This window comes from Heterocephalus glaber, unplaced genomic scaffold (genome assembly GCF_053883595.1).
Source record: "Heterocephalus glaber isolate CG9 unplaced genomic scaffold, H.glaber_assembly_v1.0 deba00001457, whole genome shotgun sequence".
Classification (NCBI taxonomy): Eukaryota; Metazoa; Chordata; class Mammalia; order Rodentia; family Bathyergidae; genus Heterocephalus; species Heterocephalus glaber.
The window spans coordinates 39,774,259-39,786,341 of NW_028258305.1; the positions used below are offsets into that span (position 1 = coordinate 39,774,259).

Below are 12,083 nucleotides of genomic sequence, written 5' to 3' on the forward strand. Positions count from 1 at the left end.
GTTCCCCCTTATTCCAACCGAGGACCTTGGTACATCCTTGGCCATGTGCCTTGCCATTCCTCTGGAGGGTGGCCCTCAAAGCCTCTGACCAGCCTACCACAAGACCCCCCCACCATCTCATTTGTTCCTACATCTCAGGCAGGAGAAAGGGGTAAAACTGTTAGTAACAAGGAATTAAATAAAAATACTTTTAACAAACTGCAATAAATATATTTCTATAATCACAATTTATATCATAAAACACTGAAAAATGCTAAAATACCCTGTAATTTTATCAAGCCCACCTGTACAGTATTTTATAAGCTATTTAAATAGCAAAATTTCCAGGAAACATGGCACCATGAACTATGTCACCATATATGCACCTGGCAGGAGGTTAGGTACACATCGACTTATTGAAGTGATTATAGATAGTTTACATGGGAACAAGAAGCCACATATCTTTAATGTCCAGTTAACACTATAAGGCAAAACGATTATTGATAGAAGTATGACTATTGTCAATTAATGTACTGATGTTTATGTTGAGGTTGGCTATAATAATGATAGAGCCCAGTTTACTATAATTTATAATTAAAAAACAAGAATAGCAGCAACTGGCTATCATAACCAACTCAGGTTAGCACTGATGAGACACAGATAAAGTGCCCTGAATCAAAACTATGGAATTTTATGCTCATTTACTTTATGATTTTTACCAACCACCAAGCATCTACCAGAGTTCTGAATGAAATACTAAATAAAAATAACTGATAATAGGATGTTGATTTTAATTTGTACATAACAAATTTCAGTAATCCTTAATAACTTGGTAGTGGCTCCAAGTCAAATATAAAAACTGCTCCATATTTTTATATCAGTTTATAGGTACCCAGTGGGTTCAGCAGCTATACTAGGGGTCCCAACCTTCAATCTAGGATTCACTGCTGACAGACATGGAGGACCTCAGACACAATGTCCTTCTCTGTCTAAAACCCCAACCCCTCTCTGCTTGCAACCGGGGAGGCTGATCGGCTCTGACATCTTCAGCCTCCATGCTACCTCCTATTGTGCCTATGATGTACAAGTATAACATGTATATACAAGGACAGGATCATAGTCTTACATCTCCCAAACTAAAAAATTTTTTAAAAGAAAGAAAAGAATTTCACTGGGTTCTACATACTCCTCTGGGATTCTCTCTCATCTCTCTCCTTGGATGAGCTGTCTTCACTCCTTGACTCTACTCCCCTCCCACTTATCCATAGCCCACTACAATAGTCTACAGACTCTTCCAGTTCAAGACTGCTCCCCGCAAGGCCACCCACTAAACCCAGCAAATGCTTCCCTGCCCTTGTCTTACTGGATAGCTAGACAGTATCTGACATGGATGATCACTGATCTCTGGAGACCTTTTGTTTGTTGGTTAGTTGGTTTCTAAAAAACTACATTCTCCTGACTCTTTGGCTGCTTCTCCTTCTACCATCTTTCTTTATTTTTAACTTAATTTTTTTAAGTTTTACATTACAAAAATTAGGCTTATTTGAACAAGTCAAACCATACAGAAGTTTATAAAGAAGCAGTTCTTCTATCCCCACTTACTCCCCTCCCCACCTCCCCTCCAAGATAACCAATACTAACTGCATGTGGCCTTAAACAGCTTTCTTCTCTATGATCATAAAAACACATACTTGCATATAAACAGCTCTTTAACCTTCTGTTTTGTTTTCTCTAATGGGATCATATTATACATATCACTCTACCAATTGCTTTTTAAATAGCCACATAACATTCCATGGCATGGATTTATCTTTTATTTAACCATTTCCCCAGCAACAGACTTTCAGCTTGTTCCTAATTCTTAGCCACTTGATAGTATGATGATAAATATTCCTTTAGTGGCCGGACTTATATTTCTTAATGGACAACTAAAATTGAGCTTGCTGGGTTACAAATATTTTATATTTATAACAGAATTTAATTTATTATTTCTGAAAATTTTGCAGCAATTCATATCTGGACTCATAAATTTCACATCAATATGCGAGAGCCTCTTTCCCCTCATCCAGAATAACTGGATAATGCTGGCTATCGTTACTCTTTAATTTGCTGTCAGAAATCTGAGAGCTGGAAAATAGTATCCAAATTTAGATTCAATGAGGGAGGCTGAGCAACTTTTCACTTGTTTCTTACATGTTTACATTTCTTCTGCAAATGTCCTCATTAAATTCATTGCATGTTTTTCTTTAAAGTACTTGTTCTTTGTAGTTATTTAGTAGGTTTATTAATTCTTTCCTACCCCATGTGTTAAAATATTTTCTTGCAGTCTAGTTTTTTTACTTTTTACTTTGGGTGCTCCTTTCCCTTCACAGAAAATTAAGTTTTTTACAGAGTTAAATAAATTTGGTCAATAATTCTGAGGTTATATAACTTTCTCCAAATTTTAATTTAAGTGTTATAATTTTATAGCTCTGGAATATATTTTTAGGTGGCAGAGGAAACATGGCATTGTTTTGGGGGAGAAGGTGAATGAGTGAATGGGTAGGAGAAGGAATGTTTTCTGAATGAATAAATGAGTGAGCAAATGGATGTTTATTCCCAACCTTTATTCTCCACTACCAGAGGATCTACTTTACAAAAGTTGCTGTCAAGTCTGGGAAGTAAGTGCTGACTCCTTGCTCCTCCACTGATAATCTACCAAGTTCTCCAGAACTAGTGATTTTAACAGGAAAGCCCAGAGTGGGAGTCGAAGCTTGGCTCTCACTTCTTGCTCTTTTACAGATGCTAACATATTCTACCTTGAATTTTCCTTTCTGTAAAATGAGGATGGAAATTTTAAAAAATACTTGGGATTCTCAACAAACAGAAACTACCTAATTATATAATATATGATTCATCATCTATCTAAAACTAAGGTTGAAGCTAAAGCTTGAAAAAAATCACATTCATAGGAACAAATTCATCTTGTGATCTAAGTGCAGAAGTTGTCTTATTTATAGATTGGTTACCATCAGAAAATAAGAAGAACTAACACTGACTTTCTGATACCACAGACCCATACTGAGTGTCTGTGAAAGGTCAAGGCTGGAGGCTATGATTATAAATCACAAAATCTTTCAAAAACCAAAACAAAACACCAAGGGCCACTGAAGTCCTTTTTTAACCAACTTTGTTCTGTATGCCTATGGATAAATTATAATTATTTATTTCCTTTTCCTACTTTTAAACTTTCCACTTCATTATTATTTTAGTAAAAACCAGAAATGCTTGAAGATAATCCTCAAAGGAGAAGAAATGGCCCTGGTTATAATCAACATTTATCATCTGATATCCTACAAAAAGCACATGAAACACTGGTCTGAATATAAAACTAGTTATTTTCAGGAGTTCATTTCATAAACTACCATAATGTTTTATTCCCCTTGGAGTAGCACATGAATTTTCCTTGAATTGGCATTTGATTCCTAATGGATATTAAGTTTGATTCTGAGTGCTCAAATAAGCCCAAAGAGTTCCAAAAATATAAACCCACACAGCGCTGTTTCCAGTTTCGGCAACTCTAACAGGCTTGTACATGTGTTCCCTCCCATCTGGGAAATTAGAAAAGAAGCTTTTGTACCATGGTTCTTAGAAGCTAACATTACAGATGATTATTGTAACCACTAATGGCAGCATTTGGAAAACAACGGATGGTTATAACATAGACAGGGACATTTAAAAATGTACAAGTATACATTTTCAGGGCTAGTTATCTGCACCATCCAAAACTGCCACAGGCTAAATGAGGGAAAAGATGCTCCCAGGCTAAAGTTAAATATTGTCCTCTACCTTTATACAAGTGTGTGAGGCAGTCACATACATATGGCCAGGCAGTAACAGCAATATTACTCTGCTGAGATTTCATAGTGGTTTAGGCTCAGCACTTAACTCTAACAGAAAGGGGTTTCCGTGGCCTATAGTGAGTATCCCCTATAAGGAATTCACTCCTTAGAGTCTGAAAGCTTCTCCTGTTCATTTTTGCCTCCAATCACGTACCGAACATAGTATACACACAGCAAACCAGTTGTAAAAATTAAACAATTAATGCAGGAGTGATGGAAAGAATGGGTAAGTAAATGAAATTCACCATTGAACCTGCTTTTCCAATGTGAGAAATATTTGGGTTTCAAGAGCCACAGTATAAGACTGATAGAATTAAATAGAAAATTCTTTCAATTTGTAAGATTCTCAATGTTTATTTCTTTAGTTCCTTAAGTCAATGACTAAAGATTTTATTAAAGAAAACTCAAATCTCAACCATGGTACCAGCATAGATACACAAACTAACAAGAATCAACATTTCTGTTTAGATCATAATGATTCATTTATATTACTATTCTCAATTGAGGCTCTTTGCAAATATCAAAATGGTGTGGGGGAAAAAAATACTACAATTAGCCTTGGATATGAAAGTAAATACAAGTACAATTTATCACTGTGTTATACTCCTTTGATCTGCTAATTAGTACAAGTACAGATAGCAGCCATTAAACAGGTCCCTGTATGTTGAGAACATTAGTGTCAATACTGGTACAAGCTACCAATTAACTAATTGCTGATAGACATTAACCGAACCAAAAATGTTACAAAGCACAGGTCATATAGGAAGTCTATAAAAAAGCAATTGTATTTCTCAATTCAAATGGCCTTACAACAAATCTACAACCATTACTAGCCGAACCAGTCTGGAGGCACCAATGATTACAAAGAAGCTAATCTATAGTGTGTCAAAAATCTAGTTAGCACCATTTAATTAACGTTTAAAAGGATATTAAACTAGACCTGCGATGAACCAGTGTTCCTATGGTGGCCAAAAACTAGATCTAGGCAAACACCTCATTATACAAAAGCTATCGATTTTTGACAATTTGTACAAGACCTGAAAATAGTCAAAACAGCATCTTTTTTTGAAATATACTAAGTGAGGTTTGTACTATGTGACCTGTGCCATCAGGCCTGGCCGAAGATGAGTTTGAACTCATGTATGTTGATTCAGAACCTGGACTCTTAACCATGATACTCTATCACCACTGCCACCAACCCATCAATCATCAAAGAAAGGTCTAAAAAACTTGAAAAGCCATGTGTAGGAAGGGCACCAGAGAGCTACTGTGTATTTATTTTTCTCCATTTAATGTCTAAATCCTACGTGCTATAAAACAGTGGTAGTGAACCTACGGTATGAGTGTTATTGTATTTTTCTTTTAAGACAATGTTAATGTATGAGTTGTTTTTTCTAATCAAAAACCTCTGTATTCAGGTTTAACTGCGTGTTGGCACTGTGCAATGAATAGATGTGTTCTGGGTTGCAGTTTGGGCACTCATCTATAAAGGGCTCACCATCACTGCTCTGAAAGATTATGAACCACCATTTCTTACTCCTTGTTACCCAGAACAGATTACCTTATTTGCAACAGGCATTCAACAAGTATTCAAATTGGATAGAAAAGTCTATGGTTTAATGTGTTTCATGTCTACTGTTAAAAACTATTAAAATCTATAAAGGTATGAAGACTAAAGGTTGTAGAGGTCACTTTGCCAAAGTGTATTCTCTAGATCTTCACAGAGACTCAGGGAAGATGGGTAGCTTCTCCAAAGACTTTGGTAAGGACTGTGGAGTTCTAAGGCCATAATGTCAGGCTTCCTTCAATAATGTATGGTTGGGCATATTCTAGGATTAACTAACTCTACTCGGTGAAAATAAGAAGCACTGATTGTCAGGTCAGAACAGGATAACTGCAATGTTCTTGAAATAGCCAGCTCTTACAGGGTGAGCTTAGGATACTAGGACAGAGCCATTGCCACCTGCCCATGTCTTCCACAACTGACATCTTGAGTTCATTACTACTAGATGTCACGATACAATATGGAGTTAGTTTTTAAACAAATTTACATCATGCTAATTTTCATAAACAAAGACCATTTCACGGCTTTCATTTATGCAGGAATCTGCTTGTGAAGCTGTACTTTCCCTTAATATGTTGGTTATAGCTGCTGTTTATAAAGCTAAATTGAAACACATGTTGTACAAATAAACTTTAGGAGTTTATTTACATCCTGGCTCTTTTAAAATAATGATGATGAATAGATGTTGTTGGTCAAATAGTACTGTGCCATCCATCACTATAGTTAACAGACAAAGCCTTGCAGCCCACTAGCTCTCACTGAACACTGGCAGTGACAGCCACAAAGCATTTACGATGGAGCCTTTCCTCTGGGGGCCGTAGAGGCTGGGTGACAGGAAGCTTGCTGCACAGCCAGGGTCCTCGAGGTCAACCAATGACGTTTTCTTGCTTCTGCCAACTTTTCTACTCAGCAGAGCTGTTATAAAAAAGAATCTGTACCAAGGTGTTTCTCTATTTCCTTAACAACTGTAGTTTTAATGACTCTGACAGTAAGAGCCTTAGAGACTTATTTAAAGTATCACCTTGGGCAACTATTTTATAAAGCATACTGAACTAGATCTTGGGAGATCTCTGAATTATTATTTCATACAGACCTACCTATACAAACCTTGTGTCAGACTCTATCCTAGACCTCCTCACCTCCAAAAAAGGGGAAACAGTGAGCTTTAACTTAATCACATATGGAACAGATGTGAACACCATTTGCAACATTCTTAGTATGTCACCGTAATTTAAAGAAAAGGTAGAGAAAGTTTCTACCTAAATCCTTTAGATAGCACTTTGTAGAGGACAAAAAGACACAGATTTGAAGTGGCAGTTGATATAGTGGACATCTGTGAGACGGCTGCCTGACCCTTCATCCGTTCTTGGGAAGCCCCTGCCTCTTCTAGACCCTATTCCCAGGTCTAGACTCTTAGAGTTTGTGAAAGTGTTATCAGTTCCTAACCCCCTGGGAACAGCTGGTTCATCTGGAACAAGACTGGTTCTTTCCTCAAGATTTGTGATGAAGGATAAACCAGTTCCCCTGCAGAGCCAGAAGAAACTGTCAGCAGCCATATTCCCAACACATGGAAGAGGTTGTGCTATAGCAGGGGAGAATGAAGTGGACTCAGAGAGAAACCAAGAAAGGAGAAAGGCCAAAGTCCTGGCAACATCCATATTCTTCGTTCCCATGGGTGTATGTCAAGCTGTGTCCTTGCTCTTTCAGTGGTTTGGCTATTCAATTTACTTCTGGCTTTAGAAAGCAAATAAATTGCCCCATGTGCTTAAGCTGGTTTTCCTTCACTTATAAAGAAACATTTTATCTTGTAAATTATTAAACTGACTAATATGGATGATACCATAGCAAATCAAATTTTTACTGAATTCGCTGCTCAAAAAAGGACTTCATCCCTGGGTCATCTGAACACTAATCACTACATATTATGGAATGCTAGGCCTCAGAGGACAAAAATGGGCCACGCACACCTCCACACCTGAGAGGGGAAAGCTTTGCTAAACAATCTCCACAGCACCAGGCCAGAGCTGCAGCCAGGCTGTCTCCAGACTCACTGCTTCTCATGAAACAGCATGCCAACCCACCCTGGGCCTCAGATCACTTTTTCCTCCCTGCTTTTTCTCACCCAAAGGATGAAAATGTGTAAGAGGTATCCATGCTAAGGGCAGAAAGTCCACAGCTGATGCCATCTGAATATACACGAAACGTTTTGCAAGTTTGTCTCCTGCAATTTAAGAACTGCCTAAATATGGTGAACTTTTAGCTTTAAAAAAATTTTTTGCAAAGACATTGCATGCTTTTGTTTTTTCCATATAATATGCCAAATATGGGCATTATGGGAAGCATCAGGCTTGTACAGCTTTTGCAAATGTATGTGAAAGTGCCAAGCACAGAACCAAGCACAAAGAAGGTATCTGACAAATGTTAAAACTTCTCCTGATCCTTCCAGATTCTTGGTCTGCTATACTTTCCATTACCAGATCATTCTTTCTACTATTAAAGCTATACTCTGTCCTCTCCTCTCCATGTTGCCCTGAGTTCTGGAATTTAGAGATGATTCTCTGTGTTAGGACAGAAGGGAAAGGATCCTAAAAGCCAGTAACACCTTGCTCAGACTGTCTGGTACCCATGGTAATAAGACAATTGGTTATTTCCAACTTATTTCAGCCATCTGGACCCACACCCTTATTAACTGGAGACCAGCACAGGCCGCATGTTATAACAGAGAATGGAGCCTACCAGAGAGTCTGCCCTTGAAGTGATCAGTGATCTCCTGATTTGTGACACTGGCAGAAACTAAAGGAAGCCTTGAGCTCTGAAAAAAAAGAGGTTTGGCCCATATCTCTCTGGGAGTGGCTGTAGGAAAAGGTTCTGGGTAAAACAAAAATAAGCTCCGAGAAGCAGAGTAAATACCGTGCTTTTCTCCCAGCCTCAAAAGCACTTCCCTGTCTGCACTGATTTAGCATTCAAGCTCCTCCCAGCTACCTTTTCAACCTCACATTCCCATTACTCCTAACTGCATAGGTTCTCATGCTCCATGCTGTCATTCCATTAGGTCTTTATCTGCCATTCAAGCCTCAACGCCTTCTCCCAGCCCTGCATCCCCCAACTCCAAGTCTCCAAATTGGACCTATTCTTTAAAGTCCAAGAAAGATGCCAAATCCTCTTATGAGACCTCTCTCTGATGTAATGGTTTCTCCTGTGCAATATTTCACATCTATAGCTATACCTGTATATGGCAATATGTCCTTGTGTCTTTTGTGCTTTAATGTTGTTTACATACATGCTCGTATCATTTCTCTGATTAGGTTTCTTAAGAGCAGTGACTGTGTTCATTATTGTATTCCCAGTATGTAGCATGATACCTATCCCCAAAATATCCCGATAAATGCTTGATAAACAAACGTATAAATGACTACATACGTTTGCCAATAAACTACTGATTCCAAAGTAGATTTTACAAGCAAACTTCCATATTAGAAGCAGCAAAGATCTGTGAAGTATTAACTTTACTTTCCAATATATCTATCATTTGGTGTGAATTCAATCAGAGTTAAGTCATTTTTCTCCAGCTTCAGATTATCCCTGAAATAATCCCCAATACTACCAAAAAAAAAAAAAAAAAGACATTGTCACTAACTGGAGTAGAAAGAAGCAAAACTTCAGAATGGGAAAAAAATTTTCAAACCACATGTCTATAGAGAATATCTAGAGTACATATATATTAAGATTCAACAACAAAAAAATGAACAGCTTAATTTAAAATGGGTAGAGTAATTGAATAGGTATTTCTCCAAAGAAGATTTACACACGGCCAACAGACACGTGAAGAGATGACTAATCCAAACTACAATGAGATACCACTTCATACATATTAGGATGGCTACAGTAAAACAAACAAACAAACAAACAGAAAATAGCAAGTGTCAGTGAGGGTGTGGAGAAATTAAAACACTTGTACACTACTGGTGGGATAGTGAAATGGTACAGATGCTACAGAAAACAGTATAGTGATTCTTAAAAAATTAAAAATAGAATTACCACATGATCCAGGAATATCACTTCAGAGTATATATTCAAAGAACTGGAAACAGAGTCTCAAAGAGATATGCACGCACCTATGTTCACAAAGCCACGTTATTACAGTAGCTAAAACATGGAAGCAACCCAAGTGTTTATCAACAGATAAATGGATAAGCAAAATATGGCAGAGACATACAATTGAGTGACACTTAATCTTAGAAAGGAAGAAAAATCTGATACATTACAATGTGGATAAACCTTGAGGACATTACATTAAGGGAAATAAGCCAGTCACAAAAAGACAAATACTAGGGCCGGGGATTTAGCTCAGTGGTTCTGGTGCCTGCCTCGCAAGCGCAAGGTCACAAGTTCGATCCCCGATACCCAAAAAAAAAAAAGACAAATACTGTATGATTCCACTTATATGTGACATTTGGCATAGTCAAAATCATGACAGAAAGTAGAATGATGGTACCCAGGGGTTTAAGGGAGAAGAGAATGGGGAGTTGTTTGATGGGGTCAAAGTTTCAGTTTTACGAAATGAAGACATGAAAATGAATGGTGGTGATGGTTCCACAACATACATATGTATAAATACTACTGAATTGTACACTTAAAAATGGTGGAGTTGATATATATGTCATGGGTACTGTATCACAATAAGCAAAAGTGAAGGAAAAGAGTAAGTTTCTATGGCATATTTCAAAACCTCAGAGAAAACGGAGGAAGAATCACAATACAGTAAAGTATTTTTCAAATATGCTTCATTCTGGTCACATCCATAATGTCTGCAGGAGCCAGAGAAAGGGGCCAAGTGGAAAGAGGAGCACTGGTCAGACCATCCCTTTTGGCTGTGTGATTATCAGCGAAACCATCCCATTGGCTCTGCCAAGGATGGAGGATAAAGAAAACCAGGAGAGGTAAGAAAGGCCTTGGAGATCTGGCCCAGTCACTGACACCTGTATTCTGAGGAGAAGTGGGGATCATATGTAGTGTAAGAGCATGTGTCCTGAGAGCAGCCCAGGGAAACTCGAAGGGCAGGTTTTCGGGACCCTGGCCATCACTTTTAGCTAGAGTGACTACTATCCTCTGTGGATTATAGAATGAGTAGTGGAGGAAAGATTCTGGATGTAAAAAGGTTTCTAGTTTATTAAAAAGAAAGGGTTTATTAAAAAGAAAGTGATTCCAACACTGATGGATTTAGACACACTGTGATAAGGGAAGTGATTTATCCAATGTTATAGCTAACAACCCGTCACCCGGCTGAAACCAAAGCCAGCACTGCTGACTTCCTGATGCAATGCTTTTTTTTTTCTTACTATATCATCCTACTATATCCAAAAATGAGGCCTATGTGAATCAAAAAGGAAACACAAGATCCCAAAGAAGAAGAATAGATCAAAAGTGTCTCTACAGTGAATTATGAAGAGTAGAAATATTCATATGAGGAAAGACATATTAATAGCTCCATAAATGAAAAAATTATAAATGTTGGACTTAGCATAACTCTCGAGTAGGTGGATTTGTTAGAACTTTACTAATTATAGAAGTGCTCGTGCTAGATTTAGAAGGAGTATAAATTGAGTTAGACTATCATTGGCTTGGGTTCGTGAGGAATATTCCTTTAATTTCTAAACTAGCAGGTTTAGATAGAACATTTGCAGTTTTGTGCTTATGAACAGAAATTGTGACATTTCACGACACATAATGATAACAAAAGCATTGAAGTATCCCAGCAAGATGTAATTCTCCAGGGAAGCTATTAACAGCTTAACATTTCTAATTTACTCTGGAATGTGGATTCAACATACTGAAAAAAGTTTATACTAAATAGGTATCCAAGAATGTAATTAGGATAGCAGAGTATGTGGGGCCATTAAGCTGTACTTCTTGGTTCAATTACTTAACCAAAGTTGATAAAAATACAAAAAACCTGTATAACAATCCAAAGCAGATTTCACAAAAACTATGTTTTAAAAAACAAAGAAAAACTATGTTAAAAACAACAACAAAAAATTTAAAAAGAACAAAAAGGCCTTCCCAATGCCTTCTAAAACATTCTGGGCTTTCCCTCCAAACAAAACTATGGCTGGACCCCCTATGTAGGCCAGTGGAACACATATTGCAGATCATTTATCTTCTGTCTTAAATTATGCCCATTCTCCTACTAAGCTGAGTGTGCCTTTTGGGGCGTCCTTAGGATTCATTAATAGGATTTACCCATTCATGTATTAAATGAACATGTATTAATGCCTTGCTATGTTTTAGGCAACACCTAGGACACACTAGGGATATATGCTTTCAAAAGCATAACAGTTCAGTGGGCAAATAACAAGTAAATTAACCTTTAGGTTAAAATCGTTACAACAAAGGTGTACTCCCTGGCAAGACAAAGTGGGGGTGCTAAAGAGAGAGTAAAATGCAGTGTCACATGGGGCTTTTCCAGGGCAGGACGTCACTGGATGGAATCCAAGTGACCTAAGGAAATAAAAAGCATAAGGGAGTGGAAGGAAAGATGCTGAAGCAGAAAGGTGTGTGGCATAATGAAGGCACTACTCAGGAAGGACACTGGCGAGGAGTGGTAGAAGATGATGCTAGACAAGTTGAAGGCCAGACCACAAACAACCCTAATATATTTT

The 12,083-nt window shown here is 37.7% G+C and overlaps 1 protein-coding gene across 5 annotated transcripts in view; it reads right to left on the minus strand.

Moving 5' to 3' along the window:
- Positions 1 to 12,083, minus strand: part of Babam2 (BRISC and BRCA1 A complex member 2) — a 413,096-nt gene that overhangs the window by 183,851 nt on the left and 217,162 nt on the right. The gene's annotated exons all lie outside the window — the stretch shown is intronic.